The following is a 23,482-nucleotide window of genomic DNA, read 5'->3' as shown; positions in this document are numbered from 1 at the left end:
GTATTGTGTGTACCACACACACTCTCCTTTGCATCAGGCAAAACAAAATGACTTGGAACTGGCCTTGTCTGTATCACCTGTCTACATTTTCAATCTTAGTAGACTAATTGTTTGAGATTTAGTCAATTAAGATATTAATTGATTAAATTTGCATAAATATAAGGTAGCACCTGCTATAGAGCAAAGGTCCTGTAGCAGGTAGCACCTGAGAAGAGGCTAATCTCCTTTGTTTCTCAAGCACACAGTCACGCCTCTTCTGAAATGATGCTTGCCATGCAGGATCTTTTGAAAATATAAACACTTCTGGCTGTAGAATATGTAAATTTGCTAAGCGATGAATCAAGGTCTGTCAGAAGCTTAAGAAATGATATTGTTCACACTGGCTTACATAGTTCTGTCTTCCAACAGACGGGATAGAAACTCAAGAGGTACAGTCCCCCACCTGGGGACATTTACTCACTTTGCCAAATGGCAGGACTGGCTCTGGTACACAAGTATATCAGCTAACACGCATAAGCAAAATTCAGAAACAGATCAAATCTCTGATGCAGCCACCACATGCTGCATGGACCTGTAAGTCTCCAGATGTTGTTGGACTACATCTTCCGTTGGGCCTTGCCAGCTTGTTGAGGGATGATTGAAATTGCAGCCCCACATTCTGGGGGAACCACACATCCCCCACCCCCATTCCTGATTTAAAGCCTTCTGTGCTTTAAATCAAATTTTACTGCCAGTCCAGGGCAGTAAATTTTGTACACTAACCATGACATCAGCATTCCTCAATGTGAAACCATCTAGAATCTGCCGAGAATCCCAATGGACGAAATGAGCCCTGCGTGGACCTCCCCACCTCTATATGTTGATTTCTTGGCCAGCTAGGAAACTACAATGCTTGGCTTGGTTTTGCTCTGATCTTACTTTCGACTTGAATTGATTAAAGCAAAAAACCTTGGATGGACTGAGAGACTTAATTACAGTTGTTTGTTATACAACTTGCTTTGCCCTTTCTTAGTTTTAATGTGTCCCTCTTTCTCCTTTTCTGCCTTTGCACACATGCATTTTACTCCGAACTTAGAAATATTATTTCCCTTCCCCCTTCCCCATTGAGCCTGAACGTGCGTCTTTGTCTCTTTGCGACTCAGGGTATTAACATGAGAGCAGCAGCATTAATATTGATGTGGACCTCCCTTAGTAGAAGCTTCGTTTCAGAGAGTGCCAGCAGCATATAAATAGTATTACTGGGTAATTAGTGAGCATCAAGCTGTGCTCTGATTTATCAGAATTTTATGTTTCAGTCCTTTCCCCTCCTCTTGGTTTCCATTCCAGATTCTGCCTAAAGAAACACTAGGCAATTCTCCTGTGTAACTGAATTGGAATGAATGGGGCCAGTTCAAGAACAGGCATACATCATTGCAGGGCTGCCATTCATCTCAACAGAACTTATCAGATACTTTAAAAGAGACTTTAAAGAACTATATAGCTATAGTTATAGTTCCAACATTAAAAAAAGGAACTAGTTGCCACTATACTTGCACTTTTAAAAAGTCAACACTTTATTTTCAAATTGCTCAAAATATATGAGATAAATACTTCTAAGTGTTGTTACTGTGTGCCTTCAAGTCATTTTTGACTTATGGCAATCCAAAGTCTGGGTTGCCTATCATGTGGTTTTCTTGACAGATTTCTTCAAAGGGGATTTGCCATTGCCATCCTCTGAGGTTGAGAGAGTATGACTTGCCCAACTTCACCCAGTGGGTTTATATGGTGGAGCTGGGATTCAAACCCTGGTCTCCAGAGTCATAGTCTAGTGCTCAAACCAATGCACCATACCAGCTCCTTGTAAGTTCTTAAAAGCATCCTCATCTCCACATATCTCACTTTTGCCCCAGAGAATAAGGCAGCATCACAGGGCAATGCATGAATCAGCACTTGAACCATTTCATAAGCCTTCTCCATCATACCAACATGAAGATAAAAGTAAGTACATATTTATATTTCACATTAAAAGTTACATTTGTACTGTAAAAGGAGTGAAGTCATCCTTTAAGTAAAAATAATATCTTCAGTTGGTTATGTCTTAGTTACTGTGAAAAGAAATGAATTACATGCCATACTTTTAATAAGTTACTTTCGACCTCTGATGCTTATATACAGATTTCAGCTGCTAGAACAGAAACTGGGGTGGCAGTTTGCATTATTTCTCACCACAAGCCATACCAGTCAGGACCCAAATGGCAGTTGGAGTTTAATAACATCTGGAGAAACATATGGCTTCATACAATGTGCTCTTAGGGTCCACGAACAACACTTCATCTTTACCCCAGGGATACCAAAATTTGTGGATGCTCAAGTCCCATTAAATAAAGGGTGTAGTAAAATGGTGTCCCTTATATAAAATGGCAAAGTGAAAGTTTGCTTTTTGGATTTTGTTTTTAAACAAAATCAAGTTATGAATGGTTGAATTGGTGGATAAAAAAATCCATGGATATGGAGGGCTGGCTGTACCTGTTTGTTGTTGTGTGCCATCAAGTCATTTGTGACTTAGTGACCCTATGACATCATATCATAGGGTTTTCCTGCCAAGATTTGTTCAGAGAGGGTTTGCCTTTGCCATCTCGTGAAGCTGAGAGAGTATAACTTGCCAAAGATCACTCAGTGGCCTTCCATAACTAAGCAGAGATTCAAACCCTGGTCTCCAGAGTACTTGCCCAACACCCAAACCAATACACCACGCTGGCTCTCATACTTAAACCAATACTCTTTAACAGGGACTAGGGACTCAAGGCCCATCTCACCAATGTTAAAAGATCTCTGTGGGTTTCCCTAATGGTTTCTTTTTTCTTTCTTTCTTTTTCTGTATCACCTGTCTACAGTTCAAGCATGAAGTCTTTCAAACAGGAAGCCTTAATGACTGGGTTAAAATTATCATTCCATGTGCTCAGTTGCATCCTATTTTAACCAACAATGGGCCGAGACAGACGGCACAAATGCAGCGTGGCGGCGATAGTAGGGTTCCAGACCGTGCAGCAACTGCACGGTCCAGAACCCTACATGTGTATATACAGTACTTCTTCGTATAAGTTGAGTCTGACTTAAAAATTACTGTCACAACCAGTGATCATGTCCAATATGTTACATGGTTTCATTGGGAGATGAAACACATTAACGGAAAAGAACACCAGTGGGCATTTTAGTGCATGAAACCTCAAGATCTGTTCAGAGACTTCCTAGGATCCTCTAGACTGATGAGCCTTTGGTCTGATCCCACAGGTCTCTTCATACATTTTTATTTCACTCCTTTCTTTGGTACTGTGTCTAGCAATTGCAAGCTTCATTAAAGGCTGTTTCTGCTGAGGAATAGAAACAGATTGTAGCACTTAATTTTATTTTACAGAAGAAAGTCTGATCTATGGAGAGCCACTGGACATGTGAGTCAAGCTCCTGATCTGTGCCCCCAGCCCACATGGCATATGGTTTGCTCTGCCTTGGTCTTGGTAGGAAATCTTGAAGTTTTATCCAGGTGCTCCTTGAGTATTCCAGGAAATTGGGTTAGTGCTGTTAATCTGCCAGAAACGTCACTAGAAATAGTCCAAGGGATGTGTGGCTGTACTGCTATCTAGTGGCGAGGTTGATGAGCTATTTAATGAAATGCAGGGAGATGAGTACTCAGGGCTGGCTTTGTAAAGATGTAGTGGAATAGGTAGTATTCTGTGTGTGCCCTTTCACTTTATACTATCAAATGCAAAATGATTTTCCTTTGAAGTAAAATAAAAGAAGGCAAAATGGGGGTGATAGTTCTTTAATACAAGCTCTTCTATTTCTCATAAATTGCAGTGGTAGCAGATTCATATTTAAATGCCACGTGAATAATTTAAACATTTTTTACATCTTTTATATATCTGTGTAACAGAATTCCTTCATATGAGCAGCTAGTAAAACAGAGAATGAAAATATCGGTGGCCTTAAAAGGACAGGATTTTATGGACACAATTCTGATTCCACTTTCTAGAGGTGTGTGGAGCGGGTGCTGGATAATTCTTGGAAAGGAACTAGAGAGAATCAAGACTTAGAACTAGAGCACAGCTTCAAAAAAATCACATGGAAGTAGCTGAGAATATGATGATTCATCACCACTGTGACTGTAACTTGTGGCATCTGCCATCGTGTCAAAGCTTCCATGCTGACACTACCATCTCCAAAAGATGGCTGATGTGTCATGGAGAACTCAGCACAGCAGGTACCAAACTGTTTTGATAACTGGTAGCTCCACACATTAGGATTGTAGCAGGGGTAAATCACCATGTGGGCTGGGAAGGATCGTTCCCAGCAGGTCTCCCTATAATGTTTTTCACATGTGCTCTGAGCTGTGAAGACAATGTGTTTAGTTTTTGTGGAGTGGGGAGCAAAGCCTTAAAGTTTCAGCTAATATAAGCATCTTTCACACATTGTTAATGATCAAACAGGTCATTATAGGCCAGATGGTTGTAAAGGACAACAGGAGCTCCTACGTACACCTAAGATCACTGTGATATTTTCTACATGCTAGCAACAGATAGCTTAGTATAATGTAAACCTGCTCTAGTAAGTGACACAGATCACTTTCCCCAATGAAAAGAGAAAATAGCACAGCCCTGCAAGTATATGCATTATATTATATAAATTGAAATAAACAGAATTTCATTTTGTTGGGCTGTGTCTCCACTCCCCAGTCTGTCCAGGAGATAGGATGACAGAGGATTGATCTGTGCCAAATCAGGACAGTTGGAGAGTATGCAAGCTCACTTAGTGAGTTGTGTTTCTCAGTGGAGTGTAGAATCTGGACTGACTTAATTCAGCATTCCAGTCACTATACCTCACTGCCTCTTGTTAGAGCCAACTCTTCCTGGGGAGCAGGTGATCTAGGCCACCAAAGTGGTCAGGAGACATCATGTTTTTACTGCCCCCCCCCCCCCACCAGCATAGGCTCAAGCACCAATTCCCCTTTTTCTTATGTAGGTATCTGTGCTGATTACATTTTATTCAACTACAAATGGGAGCCTTGTTTGGAGTTACAGCAGAAGGCCCAAGACATCTGCACCCACCTGATTTTGTCTTTGTGCAAAATCACAGAAATGTAAAGTTAGAGGATGGGAAGTAATTTTAATTTGATATGTATGTAAGTCTTGTTCATATAGTTAGGTGGATAGTGTTGTGATACGGTGACAACATGCCACTGCCAAATCTCTTAAACCCCTTTACATAAGTGTTTTAATTATATTTGGTAATGTGGGTGATGTTATCTGTAAGCACACTTCAGGCAACTACTTGTTGAAACAAAGGAATAGATTTTATTTACAAGCAAGGTTGAATACAGTATCTTTCTTCTAGGATATTACTCAATCTTGATACAGTGTATGACTTATTTCAATAGTTACAGAGTTTAACAGCTTCTTTCACTTGACTTTATAAACGTTCCCCTATAGTCTTAGTTCCTCTTAGTTATCTCTTAACCCTTCGGGTTATCTGTTACACCAACAGTCATTCTAACTGAACTTCCTCAGTTTCCTAAAATGTTATTTCATCTGTTCTCCAGATGACTTTATGTTCTGCAGTACATATTAAATATAACATGTTCAACCTCTCTGTCAGAGAACTTTATCGCACCTGTTTTTTTGCCCGTTACAGGTATGGAAAGTGGGCGCTTGTGTGCATGCGCAACCTGCCAAAAACTTATTTTACCACACGCCAAAGCATCCTCCAAAAGGCCCCGTTCCATCCCCCGACGCCAAGCCATCCTGGTTCAGTGCTGACAGGCACCATTTTGCTCGGTCGGAAGACTTCAGACCAAAACATTTCACACGCCTCGGCACTGATCTGGGATGGCTTGGCACCAGGGGACAGAACAGGACATTTTGGAGGACGCTTTGGTGTGAGGTAAAATCAGTTCTTGGCAGGTCGCGTGCGCACAAGGGCGCCCACTTTCCGTACCCATAATGGGCAAAAAAAGGGTCCAATAAAGTTCAGAGTCACCGCTCATGGCTCCTTCTTTAAAAAAAGTATCATACAGCCATAAACATCTTAAAACACTTAGTTCTGACTTTCTTTAGTTCTGTTGCTGGAATTTTAAATTATAATTTAAACATCTTTTCCCACAATGAAGTATATCTTAGTTTCAGTCAACTAACTGGTTCACCACACACACACACACACACACACATGATTTTTAAGGCACAACAAAATTCCTTTTAGGCTGTTTTGTGATATTAACTTCAATTGATAAATTCCTTGGATGAACATTTAGAGGCAGGATCGGTGTACCTCTGCATATTACATGCTGGGGGAATGAACAGCAGGAGAAGGCTGCTTGTAGGCTTTCAAGAAGTATCTCATTGGTCAATATTGGAAGCTTTCAGTATCATCAGGTAGAATGAAGCAGCAGGTTTTAGAGAGCAGGGCTATATGGGCCATTGGATCAGTCTTTGCATACATAGACTAGCCTCCTGCTCTCAGGAGGACACTATACCAGTCTAAGAATAAGAAATCTTATCAGCCTCTCCACATTAATATATATTGAAATGTACAAAGTGTTTTCTGTAGAAGAGCATATAAGGCAGTGATGTCCAAACTCTGGCCCTCCAGGTGTTTTGGACTTCAGCTCCCATAAGTCTCAGCCATCTTGGCTAATGGTCTGGGATTCTGGGAGCTGAAGACCAAAACACCTGGAGGGCCAGAGTTTGGACATCACTGATATAAGGCATATAAAATGGCTACAGCCCTTCCTGGTGTAGAGAACCAGGGTTCAAATCCTCAGTCAGCCATGGTAACCTACTGGATAGTTTGGGGCAAGTCATATACTCTGAGCCTCAGAGGAAAGCCATGGCAAACCCGTTCTGAACAAAACTTGCCAAATAAAACCCCATGATTGGTTCATCTTAGGGTCATCATAAGTCAGAAACAACTTGAAGGCACACAACTTCTGATTATTTATTTGACTCTTTATCATAATATACATGCTAATCAGCTAATCTGTGCTAAGATGTCTGTACTACCAGTCAACTATAGTTTGTAAATGGCCAGTTAAGGTACTGATAAATGGTTATACTTTTTACATTTACATCCCTTCTCATCTCAGTAATTGCATCCCCCACCCAACCATTTTTATAATAATGTGACAACTGAGACAGTATTCATAGCTGCTGTTTATTTTCCAGCTGAAATGGTATTCCTAAGAAACTGAAATACATAAATCTCGTATGCAGATTAATTTAGGTGTAAGAGCCATATAACTGAGGAGCATGTGTGAGCAATGGTGCAAATACACATACACTATTTCTTAGAGGGGAAATCCAAAAGTACTTTGTCACTGTTTGAAACCATTTCTTCAAAATCTAGTCAAAAGATAAAGGATTTGCCTCAATAACTTTCTGTCTGTTCTCTCTTCATCCCTTTGCTGAGTGGTCATCTTAGGCATTGGAGTGGTAAGAGTAATAAAGTCTATGCCGCTCCCCACCTCTGAAGATCATTGCCTCCCTGTGCTGCTGCCTTGTCCCATCCTTTTCTTTCTCTTCCTTTTCCTCACCTTGTGCCTCTCTTGTTCCCTCTCTTACTTCCTCTCTCTCTCCCTTCCTTCCTTCCTTCCTTCCTTCCTTCCTTCCCATAGAGCAGACCCATTAAGTTAGTTGACTTGACTATGTTAAGTCTCATTGATGTTTATGAGAGACTAAAAGTATGATGAAGTCTGTATCTAATCCATAATCTTTTGACTGAAATAAAATCAGTTGTCTGAAAGTTAATGGTCTAAATATTTCTAATGTTTTCTGTTAAGGTAAAACAGTATTAAACCTAACACAGTAATAGGTAGGTTGGCTGGGCCCACATTTGCCCCACTAGCCCATCCACCCCTGCTCTTGATCCGATCCAGGAAAGGTCTTCTTACTTTCTTACAAATATACTTCCCATCCCTGACTGATTTCTTATTCATAAAACAAATGAATCTTCAGACGTTTTTGTTCTTAGCAGCTGCTAAGCCCTTTAATTTATCCGAGTCATTTACAATTTGTGGTGGAACAGCTCATGCCGCGATATGCGGAGTGGGGAGGAATCAGTAACACTTAAATACTTTCTTTTTGTTGTTATTGTTTGTAATTTGGTTTTTGTGCGTGTGTGTTTTTACTTCTCTTCCCCAGAGGCAGAAAGCTAAAGCTTGGAATATGTCATTGCTGTGTCCCTAGCCCCTTTATCATGTTGATGCAGTAGAGGTTGAAAGAACTGAACTGCAGCCCACCCAGGGGGAATTGGAGGATTGCTACCAGCTTTCAGTTCAAAGTACCTGCCTGTGATATGAAACATACCATAAAATTAATGCTTTCCAGATGTCCCCAAGAATTCTCCATCATTCATTTCACCTACGTGAAATGTGACTGAGTAGGAAATCTTTCTGCCTCTGCTTACCTCATTGTCCTCCTTCGCCAGCATCCAGCAGACTGATGGGTTTAGTCACTACTACAATGTGTAAGCTGGCTGTGGTTGTATATTCTTGCCAGAAGCAGTGTATGATTTATTTATTTATGACCAAAAAAAAAAAAAAAAAAAAAAGTTTGAATAATGATTTTGAGAATTACTTGGACATCTTTGGTAGCGCTTTGTACTGCTACTGGGTTACTATGTTGAGTTTCCATTTTTACAAGTAAGGTAAGGCCAAGTGCTTAGGGAAATACCGCTTTTTGCTCTGGGGGTGTATGCCAATCTGTGGCCAAACTATGTTGGGATTTAGCTCTTGAAGAAGTGAGAAGACCCAGGTTCGAATCCACATTCCGCCATGATGCTTACTGATTGATCCTGGGTCAATCAGTTAGAAGGGCTGTAGTTGATAAGTAAAACATCAGTGACACACGTATGATTAGGGCTGTATGAGGGCCCTCCCAATCTAAATAATGAAATGCATACAAATAATAGTTTGTTGTTGTTGTTGTTGTTCTTAATTTCCACCAAGTTAGCTTTGACCTGTGATGACCCTATGGATGAGAGACCTCCAGGACACCCTGGACATGTCTACATGGGCCAAATTAAACAGTCTCACCTAGCGTTCACAGCAAGCTGTCCAAACAACATATGGGACAATTGGGAATGAATCTGGACCTTTTCATTACCTCAGAGCTTTAATCCAAAGGGGAAAAAGTGGGGATTTAACACAATTTTCAGCAGAAAGTCCAGATATTTGTGCATTCATGGGAACTGCACTCCAAAGTGATTTTGGTGTGAAGCTTGGGGTTGGGGGGAGGAGTTCAGAAATAATTGCAATTTTTCTATGTTACTGGTAATATAATATGTTACTTCTAAGGTAAAGGTAAAGGTAGTCCCCTGACATGAATGTCTAGTCGTAACTAACTGTATGGGGGTGGTCCTCATCTCCGTTACAAAGCTGAAGAGCCAGCATTTTACAAAGATGACTCCAGTGGTCATATGGCCAGCATGACTGCACTGAACACTGTTACCTTCCCATTGAGAAGTGGTACCTATCTATCTACTTGTGTTTGCATGCTTTCAAGTGGTTTTTTGGGTAGCCTCCCCACAAAATGCATTGAATGCATTCAGGGCCAATGTGAATGCTAAGGAAGTAACCCAGTTTCACACCAGGTTATTTTGGTAGTATGAATGGGCCCCTACTCTCTCCCATAGCAGCAATTAAGAAAGTCAGTGAGAAAGATATTTTCTCATCTTCCCACCAAACATATAGGAAAAGACCTCTTCCAAGGATCTTCAAATGTCATCTTTTCAGGCTTTGATCTCCTGGCATGTATTCTAGGCAAAACTGGTTTTACAAGCTTTCCTAGGCTACTTCACTCCATCAGAGTTTGTGCAACATATAAATATAAACACACACACTCTCACACACACACCCTAAAAAAAAGCCTTTATACTTTTGTTTTGTTTTCCATGTTTTTACCTGTAGGTTGAAACTGACTAAACCAGAAATAGCTTGCAATCTGGTTTAGTCATTTTCACAGTTCCGTTGCATGCATCATAGAAAAGCAGAAACAAAGCTTCTCACTTCTCCTTCACTCCCTATTGTTTTGCTTGCTCTTGTGTTGTCCAGTTACTTGATCAGAACTGATATCAGAGTAGAGGCAAGAGTTAGTAGTAAAAGAAAAATGGTACCAGTTGGATTACAGAAATGATGGCCTTAAAGGCTTTAAATTGTAATCAGTTCTATTGGGCTAATAGAGTATTGCTAGCCACTGTGCAGAGGAACCATTGTGTTTCTTCCCACAGAGAAATATTGCAGGTCTCAGACATGCTAGCAAGGTGATTTAGAAGAACAGAAGCAGGTGATTGGGTAAAGGAGATCTTAGAAAAATTACTATTCATTGCAAATATGTTGTTGCATACTGCTAATTAATTTTTAAAGAGGCTCACTAGGGACCTCATTGCTAAAACATGACGATTTATCCTCTGGCACAATAACTGTTAATCCAAAACAAAACAGAAAGGAACCTTGTGAAGACTGGGTCTCACTCGGCAGGCACAATCTGCTCAGTTTTTACATTAAAAAGTATTAATGGAACTTCAAAAAGATTTTAAGGTTTTAGGCAATGAAGCTTCCAAATTTGGAAATGAACCAGCATATTTGAGGGGGGGAAATGAGTGCGAGAGAGAGGAAAATTGGAAAGAATGTCTCTTCCCAGAGCACAGAAAAGAGAAGGCCAATTTGCATGTAAGGTGGTATTTTAACATGTACCCCTTGATTGTATGAGAGAAGGAGGATTAAATTGAAATGCCATGAATCTCAAGAACAAAAGAAACAACTGTTGATTCTCATTGTTTTTCTTAGGCCAGTACAGTAAGCTCCATGGGTACCAAAATCCATGGATGCACAAGTCCCATTGAATACAAAGTAAAATGGTGACCCTGATATAAAAATCAAGGTTTGCTATTTAGGAGATGATAGATAGATAGATAGATAGATAGATAGATAGATAGATAGATAGATAGATAGATAGATAGATAGATAACCCTGGGTCTCCAAAGATGTTCAGCACATACATCCATTACTTTGCATAACCACTGCCTGTTTACCAAGCTAGGGCTAAAGGCAACTGCCTTTGCCTCCCTCTGAAGCTGAGAGAGTGTGACTTGCCCAAGGTCACCCAGTGGGTTTCCATGGCCAAGTGTGGATCTGAACCCTGCTATCCAGAGTCCAATGCTCAAACCACTGTACCACGCTGGCTCTCATGTAAGACCCTTAGAATCATAGAATCATAGAATCGTAGAGTTGGAAGAGACCACTAGGGCCATCCAGTCCAACCCCCTGCCATGCAGGAAATCCAAATCAAAGCATCCCTGACAGATGGCCATCCAGCCTCTGTTTAAAGACCTCCAAGGAAGGAGACTCTATCACCTTCCGAGGAAGTGCATTCCACTGCCGAACAGCCCTTACTGTCAGGAAGTTCCTCCTAATGTTGAGGTGGAATCCCTTTTCCTGTAGCTTGCATCCATTGTTCCGGGTCCTGTTCTCTGGAGCAGCAGAAAACAAGCTTGCTCCCTCCTCAATATGACATCCTTTCAAATATTTAAACAGGGCTATCATATCACCTCTTAACCTTCTTTTCTCCAGGCTAAACATCCCCAGCTCCCTAAGTCGTTCCTCATAGGGCATGGTCTCCAGACCCTTCACCATTTTTGTCGCCCTCCTTTGGACACGCTCCAGTTTCTCAATGTCCTTTTTGAATTGTGGCGCCCAGAACTGGACACAATATTCTAGGTGGGGCCTGACCAAAGCAGAATACAGTGGCACTATTACTTCTCTTGATCTAGACACTATACTTCTATTGATGCAGCCTAAAATAGCATTGGCCTTTTTAGCTGCCGCATCACACTGTTCACTCATGTTCAACTTGTGGTCTACTTGGACTCCTAGATCCCTTTCACACGTAGTTTCATTCAGCCAGGTGTCACCCATCCTATATCTGTGCATTTTATTTTTCCGCCCTAAGTGCAATACCTTACATTTCTCTGTGTTGAATTTCATTTTGTTAGCTTTGGCCCAGCTTTCTAGTCTATTCAGGTCATTTTGAATCTTGATCCTGTCCTCTGGGGTATTAGCTATTCCCCCTAATTTGGTGTCATCTGCAAATTTGATAAGTATGCTCCCAATTCTGTCATCCAGGTCATTGATAAAGATGTTGAATAGCACTGGGCCCAGGACAGAGCCCTGTGGGACCCCACTGGTCACTTCTCTCCAGGATGAAAAGGAGCCATTGTTGAGCACCCTTTGGGTTCGGCCGGTCAACCAATTACAGATCCATTTAACAGTTCCTTTGTCTAGCCCACATTTTACAAGCTTGTTTGCAAGAATGTCATGGGAAACCTTGTCAAAGGCCTTACTGAAATCAAGATATACTATATCCACAGCATTCCCTTCATCTACCAAGCTGGTAATTTTGTCAAAGAAAGAGATTAGATTTGTCTGGCATGACTTGTTTCTCTGAAACCCATGTTGACTTTTTGTGATTATGGCATTGCCTTCTAGATGTTCACAAACTCTCTGTTTAATGATCTGCTCCAGAATCTTTCCTAGAACTGATGTCAGACTAACTGGACGATAATTGTTGGGATCCTCTTTTTTCCCCTTTTTGAAGATGGGGACAACGTTTGCCCTCCTCCAGTCTGCTGGGATCTCTCCTGTTCTCCAGGAGATAGTCTTCTTTCCCTCTTTCTCCAGGAGATAGTCTTCTTTCCCTCTTGCCATATGATAGAATTATATTATCAAACATACTAGGCCAAAGCCCTCTACCAGTGTTGGACAATGGGTTTAAAAGCTGCCATTTATACAGGGATGTAGCCAGGATTTTAGGAAGGGGGGGGGAGGTCCAGACTAAATGCCACCATTATAATAGGGCTCGGGCACGGCGGTGCAGCAGCACACACCATTCATTGTATGTAACGGAAGGGGGGGTTGGACCCCCCCCGGACCACCACCACCCTTGGCTACGTCCCTGATTTATATATACTTTTTCATTTCTCATCTCTGTTGCAACAGCAGAGCTAAACTGACCAATAAACATTGCATAGAGGAGGTATGTTGTAGGATGCCGGCTATGACTTCTCTGGCCTTCTTCTGGGACTCTTTACCCTGGCTTACTGTGTGTGTCATTCTTCTTTTATGTTTTCTGTGCCTATTCCCATAGAAAATCTATTATTAGTCACCCGGGTGAATGTCACTGAGTAGGATTATTTATACATGTAAATCAGAGAACTGGGGGACAGAAGTTATAATGAGAGGCTCCTCCAGTCTGATGCAGGTGATTACAACTTGGCAGGTTTTGTTCTGTCTGCCAGAATCCATGTACCAATAGAGGCGATTTACTGTTGGTGCAGATGGGAGCGCTGGGTTGTAAATCTGAATGCTGGATGTGTCCACTTGCTTGTTTCTTAGGTTCATTTTTTCCCCTGGTGGTAAATCAAATCCCATGCTCCTTGAAAAGGGGAAAAATGAGCTTAATATGCTTACAGAAAGAGTTTGGCATTCACAGAGGAAATAAATAAGCTGGACTTTTTGCTTTATTCACTTCTAGGCACCCTTGGAAACACATCACTGGAATGGGCCACTCTCTTATATTTCACATAGATGGGCTTTTGTGTGGAGGTGGGATTTTCGTGTATAATCCAGCCAAAAATAAGTCTTTGTGACATGCTTAATTCTTTACCGACAGGAGTAGAATACAATTATGCTTATCATGGGGGAAGGGTGTCTTTTTTAAAAGGATGGGAGCCAGTGTGCTATAGTGGTTTGAGCATTGCACTACAACTCTGGAGATCATGAGTCAATTCCCTACTCAGCCATGGAAACCACTGGTTAAATTTCGGCATCTCACATACACCAGAAAAACCTGTGAAAAATTCACCTTAGGATATCCATAAGTCAGAAATGATTTGAAGACACACAGCAACAACAAAATACCCTAAAGGACTCATGTCCTACATAATCTTGGATAATAAGTAAGATCAGTTCTGGTTAGTACTTGGATGGGAGACCACCAACAAATACCAGGCGACGTAGACTATATTTCAGAGGAAGGAAATTGCAAAAACACCTCTATATTCCTTGTCTAAGAAAGCCCTATGAAAACAGGCAGCTTGCACAAAGTGGAAAATAATAGGAAAGGGGGAAGGCCATATTGCAATTAATACCGTAAGCCATTTTGAGTCCCATTTGGGATAAAAGTAGCATGTAGTGTGTGAGATGCACATGGTCCTTGAAGCCCCTTACCAGTTCTCAAAAACTTCCAACTCCTACAAAAAAATAATAATAAAACTTTTTAATTTTCAAACAATTCAAATATTTTCAAACCCAAAACTATGCATAAAACCCCCCGGTGTTTGAAAACCCGTGGAAGTACCCCCACCCCACTACCATACACATCTGAGAACCATGTACTATCCCCAAACACCTCTGTTTTTCTTTGTGGTCCTTCTGAAAATGCCAGGAGAAAGTGACTTCCTATCACCAGTTTGAGAGGGGCTGCAAAGGTGAGGATATCTGGGCATACTGGGAAGGGGGTCCAAAGGGAAAATCAGTCTCTGTCCCCTATGTAATTGCCCACCCTTGGACCAATAAGTGGCCCTGAGACTACTGTAACAACAACTCTGTAGTAGGACAGTAGGGCATTCCAAAATTTTCATGGGGTGACTTGGTGTTTGTCAATATCTGCATCCATATTTGATTAACAGCCATGGGCCTGCCTTCTGCAGATGTGGACTGACAAATAAAATCTGTGCCCTGAATCACAATGGTAATACCAACTAGATTGTACTTTTTGAATCAGTCAGGTTTACATAAGCGTTGATTTACCGTTCATCAATTTATTCAATGGGTCTGCTTCAGTTGGAATTACCAGTAGGATTCAGGACCTTGGAGCAGCAAGAGGTCACCAAGAAAAACATTTCTAAACATTTGAATCACAGCAGATGGTTTTGCCCTGTTCCAGGATGTGAACAAGTAAATGTTTATTTGGACCCTTGTGAAAATGTTTATTTGAATAGATGCCTGTGAAGCTGTTTGGTCAGGTGTCATCCCATTCATGTACTCTCCAACGTAGGACAGAAAGGAGGAATGGGAAAATTTGTGGATTGGGATCAATGGTGATGGCAGTGATGGTTTCTTGGGGCTCATAGAAAAGCGATAGTTCCTTTCAACTGATGGCTGCTGCCACTCAGTCAGTTATTACTGAGACTGGCATATGCAACATTATGACTTTCTTTTATATTTTGCCTATGAGGTTCAGTTATTTTTTTCCCCATTTTATTTTATCTTATTTTATTTTGCACGTGCAAAAGGAATATAGCATCTGGTTTCATTTCCAATAGCTGGCAGCTTGAGGACTATATTTTGTGTTGTACAGAGCAAAAAGAAAATAAAGTGTCGAATTGTTTGGCATTATCAAGGATTTCTGCACCCCAGGAATCCTGCATAAAGAGATGGAAATTGTAGCTGCCAAAGCCAAGAAACAAGCAGAAGTATATGAATTTATTACGTTTTATCTCATTCTCCTGCAAACAGCACAGAAGATGTCAAAAGATCGTCTATTGTTCCATCATGTATAAAGTGTGTGTGTGTGTGTGTGTGTGTTTCAGTTGTAATCCCCCCCCCCCTCTTTTTTTAATGTATGGCTTTTTAGAGAAATGGGTTAGAAATTGGAACAGAAGATAGAGACAGGCACTGATGCTGGCCGAACATGTCATTTCTCTGGCTGCAGAACTGCATGCATTTAAATTTCTCATATTCCAATTCTTAATTTAACAAATGTAATTAAGGCAGAGGTAGGTACTCCAATTATTCATTTACCCCAGAAGGAAAAAAATTACATTCAATGCAAATTTTTGTAATCAGACATGAAGTTCAGAATGTCGGATGTGATGGGAAAATGGCAGCAACTTAATAAGAGACCCACTTTCCCTATACAGCGTCCAAGTTTAAAGCATGGAAGCTTTTGAATACTTGAGGTGGCATTTGGAAAAAAAATATCTGATTGCTGGTATCTTCTCTAAAATGAAGTCCTTGTAATACTTCATCAAGGAGGATTAAATCTGTAGCCATGTGGCATGCTGGGGGCGGGGAGGGGGGAATGAGCTTCATTTTTGAATTTCAACCAGGTTATTTATTGCTTTAGGATCTTCCAAATCATCTCCATACATCTCTATTTACTGTTTCTGAATAAGTGTTTATATACGTATAACAGGATAATGTATATTAATGGACGTTCACGTTGTGTGAAGTTTCACAGGAACTGCTGCAACCAGACTTATTCTCCTTTGGTTCAAAACATATTGGCAAATTAAGGGGCCTTTGTAATAAATGTTTTTATTTGCAGAGCCTAAAATGAGGGGAATTAATAGGTAGTCTGACAAGGCATCATATCTGCTACTTTCTATATTTATAGAGAGAAAGAGATGCAAGATGCTTCTCCTTCAGCCACTTGGCAGCTTTCTTGATCCTCCCCTTTCTCTCTAACTTTTATATTGAAAGCTACAGAGATGCTATTTCTGCTCTGCCCCTCCACTCAAATAAAGAGGAGTCACCTTCTGCAAGCTTTGATGGGTATTTTCCTTCAAAACACAGAATTCCCCAGCTATCAACAAACTATCTTCTAATCATTGGCTTCCACTGACAAAACATTAGCAATGAATGAATGAGCAGCCAGATACCTTAATGCCATAATAGGTTACTATAAATTGTTCAAGGCATACTCTTAACAATTAGAAGAACATGAGCGTGCACATTGCCACCCTCCTTCTTTTCCCAGAGTTCATCCCCACACCTAGCGCTTACGTTCTTTGGCAGCTCAGAAACATGTATGCTTGCCAAAGGCAATGGACAGATCTCCAAGTTCTGTTTCCAACCAACTTTTTTTACTTTCAGAAATGGAGAGAATTCATTATTTTTGCATTGTAGGGATAGGTGTAAACTGAAATGTACATACTTACCAGTGATTCATTCAGCGTGCCATCTCCATCTTGAAGTTGAGTATAGTCCAATCCATAAGGATTCTTATGTTCTTAAGAAGAAAAGTTTAACAGTATTGATGAGACTCTGTGCTTCTTCTTCTTCTCCCCCAACCTCATCCCCGCCATTACTCTTTTTTAAGTTGCACATCTGATAGTAGCTAAGCTTACCAAAAAAAATCCCAGCAGTATTTGAGTTCCACCCAACCAAGCAAGGAAGCTTTCCCTTGGAACTTAAATCACTTTGGATAAGTTGGGTGTTATCTTAAGGTTTGCAAATTGCTTGTTTGCTTTTTTCCAGCTGGAGCTGTTAATTCAGAACAATTAACATGCAGTTTAAAACTGAAACGAAGCATATGGAAGTGGTCCCAAAGAAAAGAGCCTCTATTTTGTTTTAAACGGTGTTTCTTTAGTATCAGAGAGGGAGTCTGGGAAACAGTCTGCTTACAGCAAGAGGGAGGAGAATAGGTCCTGAGCTGTTTAGGAGCAGGTGCAGCATCATTCATTTTCTTTAGGGAAATAACAAATATATGGCTTAAATGCTCCAGTGATACATCTTGATTTTAAGGATTTGATTGATTTCAGCTCAGCAAACTGTAACATAGAAGTAGAATTCTTCCTGTAAATTCAATACAGTGTCTCCCCGTATCCAACAAAACCTCAGCATTCCTTCACCTTCTGGTCAATGCACTCATTGAAGACCTTGTCAAGCCCATTCTAAAAATGCTTTATTTAGTGCCAGTTAACAATTTATTACCATCCTCTTGTTCAAACCATTGATTATAAGAATTTCCAGCTTCTGTGTTTCTCATTGTAATGTCCAAGCCCCTCTCTTTTCTAGACTTTGCTGGGCTTCCTGTCATATGCTTTTAAAAAAAGAAACAAAAAGGAAACAAACTTGGGTGGTTTGACAAGTAGATATAAAATATAATTATGTTTGAATAGGGTTTGTATTTGATGTTACAACGGTTGGGCATCTTGAGTTCCATTTGTTGGCAGAAAAGTGGCATGTACATTTAATAACTTGGTAATTCTCTCCCCAAAACCACAGTGCAAGCATAGAGTTAATGCCAGACAACATCTCATCTTTAGACTGTTATCACACATCTAGGTTCCTTAGTTCAGTTTTTTAAGAAAAGGTTTAAAGTTAGACTCAGAACTAGTGATGCAATGGTAAATTTTGAAGCCCAGTTCACATAGCCACAGCCGAAGGTACATCCAAAAATGCAGTCAGCTGTGTTGATGCACACCAAAAAAATAGTTCTAAAAGTTTTTCTCTTCAATAAGAATAGGTCTTTTGTACAGCTAAAGCATCTTAGTAGCCCATTGAAGACAAAGACCATGTTGCTTGGAAAATTCATTTCTCCCCAGCCTTAGAAAAGACAATGATACTTGTGTCCAGTTCTGGGCCCCACAATTCAAAAAGGATGTGGAGAAACTAGAGCGCATCCAGAGGAGGGCCATTGGAAACCATGCCCTGTGAGGAGCAACTTAAAGAACTGGGTATGTTTAGCCTGGAGAAGAGATGGTTAAGAGGTGATATGATAGCCCTGTTTAAGTATTTGAAGGGGTGTCATACTGATGGGGGAGCAAGCTTGTTTTCTGCTGCGCCTGAGACTAGGACAGAAAGCAATGGATTCAAACTACAGGAAAGGAGATTCCACCTAAACATTAGGAAGAAGTTATTGACAGTAAGGGCTGTTCGACAATGAAATACACTGCCTCGGAGGTGATGGAATCTCCTTCTTTGGAGGTTTTTAAACAGAGGCTAGATGGCCATCTGTTGGGGGTGCTTTGAGTGTGAGTTCCTGCATGGCAAAGGGTTGGACTGCAGGGCCCTTGTGGTCTCTTCCAACTCTATGATTCTATAGCTCCCAGAATCCTCCAGGCAATGTGGACCACCCAGTTTAGATACCATAAGCCTGTCTGAATAAATGGGATTTTTGCCTTCCTAGGGAAGGCCAGCAGGGAGGGAGGCAGCCCTAGATGGAGTTCAAGAGCCTAGGAACTTGATGTGACTCTTTGTAGCCAGATTGTGTGTTGTCACTGTGAATATTCTAAAAGTAATTCTGCCCATATAGAGAAAGCTGCTAGGTCAATTCTGCTGCCTTTTCCCTCCACCCCTGGGTGTGTTGTGCTGACACTTGTCAGCCCTAACTACTGTAAACTGATGTTCGTCATCCAGATTTTACTAGCAATGTCAGGGGTTAAGCAGCACTCTGCCTAGAAGAATAATGAAATGATGTAACCCCCACATGCAGGTGCAAGCATGGAGACCCGGCCTGCCTATAATGGAATAGTTATGACACTTAATGGAAGCTAGGGGCAGATAAAGAACAAAGCCATAAATTCAGCCTTTCCTTTTTTCTTTCTTTTTTTTAAGAAAAGAATTATTCCAGAGGTGAGAGACATAAACCCATTTAAAGCATTTCTGCATTTGGGGAGCAAAGATCCAAGATCATTATTTTTGTGCGAGGATATAAAATACTAAACACCATCTTTATTAGATCTTTTATGAAAGTCTGTATAAAATATGTCTACTTTTAAAGGTTCCCCCCCCCCCCCCCTCTTCCAGGAGTGGAATGAGAAGCACTTTAAATGATTGCCAAGACTTCTCTGGAGAGAAACCCAAAAGTTCAACAAAAGAAGTTGGTTGTTTCAGAGATCGTTTTGAGATGCCTAGTTGCTTCCTTTTAGTCCTCTTTTTTCATTGCAGAGTCAGGTTGCTGAAGCAATGCAGTATATGACATAACAGCTCACATATAACACAGACCCAGGAAACTGCTTTCTTTTGGCACTGAGAGCTGGAGGTATCTAAAGACCATCTAGTTGAGGTTCAGGGAAGACCTGCACTCTGCTCTCTCAATGGCTCTTTCCAACCTGTTGCCATCTACAAATGCTGCTTCTACCAGAATTAGTTCATCAGAATGTCGTACATAGTTGGGGAACATGTCACCTTTCACATTAGAAAGGGTTTAGTATTTTTGCTGCTGTTGAAGTGATTTTTTAAATTTCTGGGCAGTTTTATGTGTGTATTTTCTGGATTTTTTTTTATTTCTGCAATTAGACCCTAGTATAAATTATTAGTAGGTTGTTTAGTCTTAATATGTATTTATTAATATTTGCATGATGATTAAAATAGTGCCATCTTGTAGTTCAGTTCATTTTGAAATGGTGTGTGTGTCAACTTGTGGTAACTCCATGAATTTCATAGGCAAGGCATACTCAGAGGTGGTTTTCACAGTTCTTTACATTTTGTTAAATACACTCTTCTGATGCTGGGAGATGCTTTGAGAATGGTTTTCCATGGGAAAGGGACATACAAGTAAAGGGCCAATGGCAACACTTTGGTGATATCTCCACCAAGGTGCCCCAAGGCTCTCATGAAGTTTATGCCCAAGCTAATGAACCCATGGCAGGTGCTCCTCTCCATAGTAAATGGTGGTGTTACCCGAGAAAAAGTTCATAAAAATGTTATGTCCACCATAAAAACTGTAATATGGCATTCTGCATGATCCAGGCATTAACATTTCCCAGACAGTTATTGTGAGATAATGGTCCTAGCTATAATTCAGCTCTAACGTTCCTTCAAGCAAATGTTATGGAGGAATAAATGACTTCTCGATTACATTGAAGGGGAAAGCTTCAGAAAGTTCCTTGGCTGTAAAATTCACATGACAGTGCAAAGAGGTGGAAGAGAGGAAGAGGCGAAAATTCATAATGTTGTTGTATGCCAGCTGGTCTTTTGTCTTTTGCCCCACTTTTCTGGTACCTGCACCTTGCAAATTATTGGACTGGATCCAGATTTAGGCATGCTGAAAATAGCATAAAATCAACAAAATCAATGGGGTGAATTAATCATAGGCCTGTTACAGACTGCCAAAATAAAGCTGCTTCGGGTCTCTTTGGAGGTATGCTGTTTAAATAATGCATGCATCCTAAGAAGCCGGAAGCTGCACCAAAGCTGCACTCCAGTGCTTAGGAATGGAGTGTGGCTTTGGCGCGACCTCCGGACTCTTTAGGACCCATGCGTCATTTAAACAGCGTACTTCCAAAGAGACCTGAAGCAGCTTTATTTTGGCAGTCTGTAACAGGCCATAATGACTAACTTAAGTCTCATTGATTCCAATTGGTCTATTCTAAGCATAGTAAACCTATTTTTGCAGCCAACCCTCTCAAGTTTTGCTCCTATTTGTCCTTTAGGGGCGTGTTTTGTTAAATATCTTATTAGCATGAATTGTTCAAGTAATAAAATTCTTCATTGTTTAGATATCATGTGCCTATCATGTTCAATAGATATTAGATTACATTGATACAGTCAGTGTAATCATGATTCCAGTTACCTGTGTATGCCAAAGCATGTTTTTTCTAGCATATACTTATTTAAAAGACAAAAATTGACATATTTGTCAAGAATAGAACCTGAAAAAAATGCTGTTTGGATTGACAAATACAGACGTACCCAGCCAGCAAGGAGGATTCTGGGAGTTGCAATAAAATTGCTATTTTTCTTTTGATTTCCATACTGAGCAAGTGTCTGGGTGATGGCACACTCTCCAACTGACCCAGTTTGGCAAGGACAGTCCTGATTAATCCTATGCCTGTATTATGGCCCAGGAATGCCCTCAAAACCATGGCCTCTAGAGAGCATTTGGGAGCAAAATATCATTTTTGAGCAGGTTGGTGTGGAGAGGGATGCCATTCTCCAAGGGTCCTAAGGTACTAATGTGGCGCCCTACCTTTCTACAGCTGCACACCCCTGGCATAGGGCATACAGTATTGGGGTGACAAGCTAGGTCTTCAGTCCAGATCATTTAACAAAGCTAAGCCAACTGTCAGTAAATGCACTGTCCATAGACAATTATTTGTGAGACAGCATAACAAATATAAAATTAATCATTCCCTGTTAACTGTACCCCAAATGTCACCATGAAACTGAAAATGTTTTTTGAACATAGCCACATGCTGAAGCATGAATTAAAACCCGTCTGCCCTGTAGTTGCTTGTTTGGAGTGTTGTTTGACTTGCATTTTGGAGCCCTATTATTACCTGCCGTTATCAGTCTAGTCTGAAATCTACCTTCAAAAGACATTGGGATGGCTTGGGTACTTTCTCTTAATCTCCCAGTTTTATTTTTGTTTTCCTAAACTTGAGTGTCAGCATATTTTCTCCCCACCTCTTTCAAAGAGGAGCTGCTCCCTGGGTCACAGATGGGAACAAACACTTCTCCTGGCAACAATCAATTTGGGTCATAAAATTAAGCTCTTGGTTTGTCAGCATAGCACAAAACCAGCCTTGTCTGCTCAGAGTTGATAGCATTGACCACACAGGCAGACCTATAGTGCCTCATCCCTTCTCTGTATGCACCCGCTGCCCCAGTTCCTTTGCCAACAGAAGCTCTTATTGATCTTATGTCTTACAGTTGCACAAACCGAACCTGCTGTATCTGGGCTCTTGAGCTCTGTGGATTCTTTTCTGAGAAAGAAGGAGATGCAGAAGAAGTAATCTGGGAGAGAAGATCCATGAAACCAACAGTACCATCCATTTCCCAGACATTTACCCCCAAAAAAGTGTCTGTTATAGGAATTGTCCATTAACAATATTTTGCCATCATGCCTGGATTATTGGTACCATAGTAATCCTGAGATTGCCTCCCAATGAGAGTTGAAAAGCCATAGTTTGAATATGCACACAGAGATTCATCTATCCAAGCTCTGAGCATGGTTTTGAATTTTTGTGTAGTCAACCATGTTAGCACTCACATAGGGTTGCCACTTCTTTTTTTCCTGAGTTTTTCATTAACAGCTCTCTGTCAAGATGGTACCGACTGAATTAGGCCAGTGCAGATGCTGAAGAATTTTGTTTCGGTTTATTTTGGAAGAATTTACCAAAATCAGCCATTTTCTTCATATTTAGGATTGGAACACACCTGAAGTTATATTAAAAAAAAACCTGAATTCAAGAGAAAGAGAAACTGATATATTTCTCTATCCTTAAATTCTCTACCAAATTAGGTGAACAAATGGACTGAATTGGTATAGGAACTGCTTCCTGTGATGCACATACTGGAAGAAAGGGAGGGAAATGCTGTAAACCTAGAGAAAACTGTAGTTGGAAATGGACAGAGAACTGTTTTCTGTATTCCATAATTCTAATTTTAAATGTTCCATCCCCTTTCAAATATATCTCCTCTGCCCATGCCACCATTGAACCTCCTTTCATTTGCAGACCTTCCAACGAGACCTTCCAGTTCTAATCTGGGAAGGAGGGTTCTTTTGACAGCAGAGCCTTACATCTTTGTCAAAGGTTCTTGGAGGGTTAATTTTCCAATAAGGAGGTTGTGCGTACACCAGGGTTTTATGGGCCACCATGTAGTGAGAGAGGCAGGATTTCAAGTGATGTTAATCCACATACTTCATTATGTTTTTAATTGTTAGTTCTCATTCTTTGGGGGCAAAAGTAGGGAGGGAGAGAGAGAGAATGAGGAATTATTGCTTGGGTG

The 23,482-nt window shown here is 40.7% G+C and overlaps 1 protein-coding gene across 9 annotated transcripts in view; it reads left to right on the top strand.

Moving 5' to 3' along the window:
• The window catches only part of LOC149306854 (homeobox protein PKNOX2), a 262,919-nt gene that overhangs the window by 127,279 nt on the left and 112,158 nt on the right, over window positions 1-23,482 (top strand). The window contains exon 5 of one of the 9 annotated variants that reach the window (XM_089537721.1): window positions 3,395-3,428. The exons of 7 other annotated variants lie outside the window; for them this stretch is intronic. The gene's annotated coding sequence lies outside the window, so the exon portion shown is untranslated. Of the gene's footprint in view, window positions 1-1,928; window positions 1,978-3,394; window positions 3,429-23,482 lie in introns of those variants that run through there. One more of the 9 variants, XM_089537726.1, reaches the window with a different exon arrangement.

The sequence above is a fragment of the Sceloporus occidentalis genome, unplaced genomic scaffold, assembly GCF_023333645.1.
Source record: "Sceloporus occidentalis isolate IW3139 unplaced genomic scaffold, rSceOcc1.0.p SCAF_9, whole genome shotgun sequence".
Taxonomy (NCBI): Eukaryota; Metazoa; Chordata; class Lepidosauria; order Squamata; family Phrynosomatidae; genus Sceloporus; species Sceloporus occidentalis.
The sequence above is the reverse complement of the archived record's forward strand: the minus strand, read 5'-3'. Positions and strand labels throughout refer to the sequence as shown.